This window comes from Fukomys damarensis, unplaced genomic scaffold, assembly GCF_012274545.1.
Source record: "Fukomys damarensis isolate Sample0158 unplaced genomic scaffold, DMR_v1.0_HiC HiC_scaffold_28, whole genome shotgun sequence".
NCBI lineage: Eukaryota > Metazoa > Chordata > Mammalia > Rodentia > Bathyergidae > Fukomys > Fukomys damarensis.
This window is the reverse complement of record NW_022900940.1, coordinates 35,698,559-35,701,939: the sequence shown is the minus strand read 5'-3', so window position 1 is coordinate 35,701,939 and position 3,381 is coordinate 35,698,559. Positions and strand designations below refer to the sequence as shown.

At 36.4% G+C, this 3,381-nt stretch overlaps 1 pseudogene; it reads left to right on the top strand.

Annotated features, from left to right (window-relative positions):
- The first annotated feature begins 2,900 nt into the window (after positions 1-2,900).
- Positions 2,901-3,051, top strand: LOC117283636 (annotated as a pseudogene).
- The last annotated feature ends 330 nt before the right edge of the window (positions 3,052-3,381 follow it).

Genomic DNA, 3,381 nt, shown 5'->3' with positions numbered 1-3,381 from the left:
ATATATATATAATTTGAATTTTTGGAAACTTTGTGCTGTCAACTTTGGAAAAAGTTATCCCAATTTATTGTGTTTAGTTGGCATTGTACAGAAATGGACAGCCATATTGGTCTAGAAATGTTAATTTTTTAAAAATTTAAATTTAAATTTTAATTTAATTTAATTTTTTTCCATTTGTACAGGGGTAACACACTGTATTAAATATGTAAGGTCATATCTTGCATACATATTTGGGTTTGATTACAGAAACAAATAAAGTATTCTCTAAATTAAAGAAAAAGGATAAGACTACAAGAGCAAGAAGCCATTTAAATATGTTCAGGGACCATTTTCATCTTCAGAATTAGGGATTATTTTAATCTTACATCCTTGCCTTTTCTCTTTTACTTTTGTTTTTAGTTTTATTTTAGGATTCCCTATTTTTATGTTTATACAGAGATTTCTTTAACTGAAATACTGAATCGTTTCTTTGGTGTGAAAAACTATAATAGTACACAGGATCCTAATGAGATAACTAATAATGTGAAATAGGAAGTAAAGGGCTAAAGGTGTAGGGAAAGTGGGAAGCGTGGGGGAAAGGTAATAAGGGAGAGGAAAAAATCAAGAAATTGAAAAAATGGAAATAAAGTGTTTGTAAATGGGGAGGGGAAGAGGGGGTGAAGGGAAGGCAGGGACAAGGGGAAAAAATGAGAATCAAGACATATTTCATGTAAAGGTACAGAATTCCAATAATGAATGTAACTGTATTGTATACCTAGATTGTACCAATAAACTCAATAAAAAGAAAAAAAAAGATGGAGGCAAGGCAAGGGCCTGTCTTACTGTATAGCACTTCTCTATCACTGTGAAGATCCATTCAGAAGGTGACCATTGCAAGCCAGGAATAGAGTCCTTGCCAGAAACCAAATGTGCTAGCACCTTAATCTTGGACTTCTAGTCAAAAAGAATTATGAGAAAATAACAAAGAAAATACATCTCTGTTGCTTAAACCACCTACTCTATAGTATTTATTTGGTAGCTAAGCTAATTCAAGTATGTACTACTATTTTCACTAAAGTAATTAGCTATAAGCCAACAAATATATATAACACTAAGGCAACATTTCTTGATATTTTTAACCTGCCAGTGAATTTTCTCAACCCATAAGCTAAGTCATCTCTGGTAACGGTCTTGAGTCTTGGGTCTGGAAGTAAATTGTATTGTGTGTATTTCTTTGCTGCCTCCTTTTCTACCTTCCAAACACACACATTAAAGGACAGCCTTGAAAAGGAGAGGTCACAATTGGTGTGAGTGTGTGAGGGAGGGGAAAGGAGATTGGTTGCTAGGAAACCAGAGAACCAGTCTAGCTAAACAGCCAATGGGTACTTCTAGGCTGTGTGGATTGTGCTAACTGCATGTCTGTGAACACCTGGGGCCTTTCTCTTTTGACACCAGCTAGAAAGGTGCTGCATCCAGCCATCCAGTTGGAAACCTGGCTCTGAAAGCAGATGTAAAAGGATGCTGACTGATGTATTTACTAGTAAGGCTTTCCATCGCTAGAGAGAAACTCGATTCCAAAAGAAAGAATTATATAACTGGAAAGGCTAATTAATATAGCTTCAGGCAGGACTGGATCCAGTGACTTGAATGAAATCATTAGCTCACTGTTACCATATCTGTTTTTCTTTGTGCAGTGGTCTTATTCTCACTTATTTTTTCTGGCTCTGAGGTCTTCCTACAGATGGTAGGAATGGCTTTCCCCGCCACAGAGCTCCAAGTTCCTATGGCTGCAGGAACTATCACCACATAAAGAGCACCTCTCCCCTAGGACCTTTATTAAGTACAATCCCAGAGAGGCTCTGATTGTTCTTCTTGGGTCATAGACTTGTTTGATGAATTGATTACTGTGCCAGAATAACAGTATATTCTAATCTACAGTCCCACTAGAATTGCATGGACTAGTCTGTTAGAAGATAAGGAAGTTAAGTGGTCAGGTCAAAACAGCTGTATCCACAGCTGTACTTGAACAGACATCCACTTTGTTACGACTTTGATTCTTTGAAAACTTTTATCAAAGTTACATAAAAGGGTGTTCACTGAACTATTGTTTTTAATTAAAAGAAACTGGAAAAAAAATACATCCACAGAGAAATAGTAACATTATGTTTACTGACTCAAGAATGTGGCCTTACTATTATGTTAAGGAAAAAATCAAGTTGTAGAAGTGTTTAAAAAATACTTTTTGGTAAAGATTTACTAATCAGAGAAATAACCTTATGGGCCTGTGCCCCAGATACTTATGGGAGATTGCTATCGGGTTCCTTTCTGGGTATTACATACTCCTGAGAAAGTACATTGCAGCAAGCAATATTAAGTTTATTATTAAGAAAATAATAAAGGCAAAATATTAAAAATTCATTGTGGCCTAATTAGGCCTCTTTATTTATTTATTTATTTGTTTATTTATTTGTTTATTGTTTTTTTGAGACAGAGTCTCACTATGTAGTCCAGGCTGGCCTCGAATTCATGGTGATCCTGCCTCAGCCTGCTGAGTGCTGGAGTTACACGTATGTGCCACCACACCCAGCCTGGGCGTCTATATTTTAATGTCCAAGTTTAAAATGTTATAGCTGGCCCTCTTCTTACTTATCTCCTGGAAAGAGTACCTGAGAGGACAATGAAGACAATGAGCATCTCATATGTAACACATCTGAATTACAGTACTTCTCTCTTAAACCATTTTATGTTGACTACATAAACACAGTTGATTAGGCTTAACAGTGTGGAAGAGACAGAGGATTCTGTCCTGACTGTCAGAAAATTCCTGAACCTCCAGAACTAGGTGGAGATGTTTGAAAATGAATGATCCATCCAAGGAAACTGGTCATTGAGTATTTTAATGACTTCTCAACACAAGTGCTATTGCTTCTCGGCTTTTTGGCTAAGATCAAGCGTAGTATCTGTTCTTATCAGTTCCATAACACAGCTACTTAGGTAGTGGAAGAGCCCATACTGGCACCAAGGTACTTAATTTCTAGGATTTCAACAAGAAATAGACCAAGCCAACCCCATTTCTTTACCAGCAAGTTGACATCTCCTTCCAACTACGTATGTATTTTGTATTCTTAACCAAGTGCTTTCTAAACAAGGGCTTTCTTTCAATCCAGTGTCTGTTATGAAGTCTAATGCTAATGCCTTTTTCTTCTCTCCCAGCATCTAGAGAGGATTTTTAAAATTCTTGTTTGCTTGTTTTATATCATGCCTATATATTTTATGATAGGGTTTTTGTGTCTTGTCATTCTTAACAGTTTGGACAAAATATTTGTCAAAGGGGACAGAGGGTTATTCTGTGCACTGTAGGATTTTTGGCAGTGTCCTGGCCCATACTTCATTGCAGTAGTA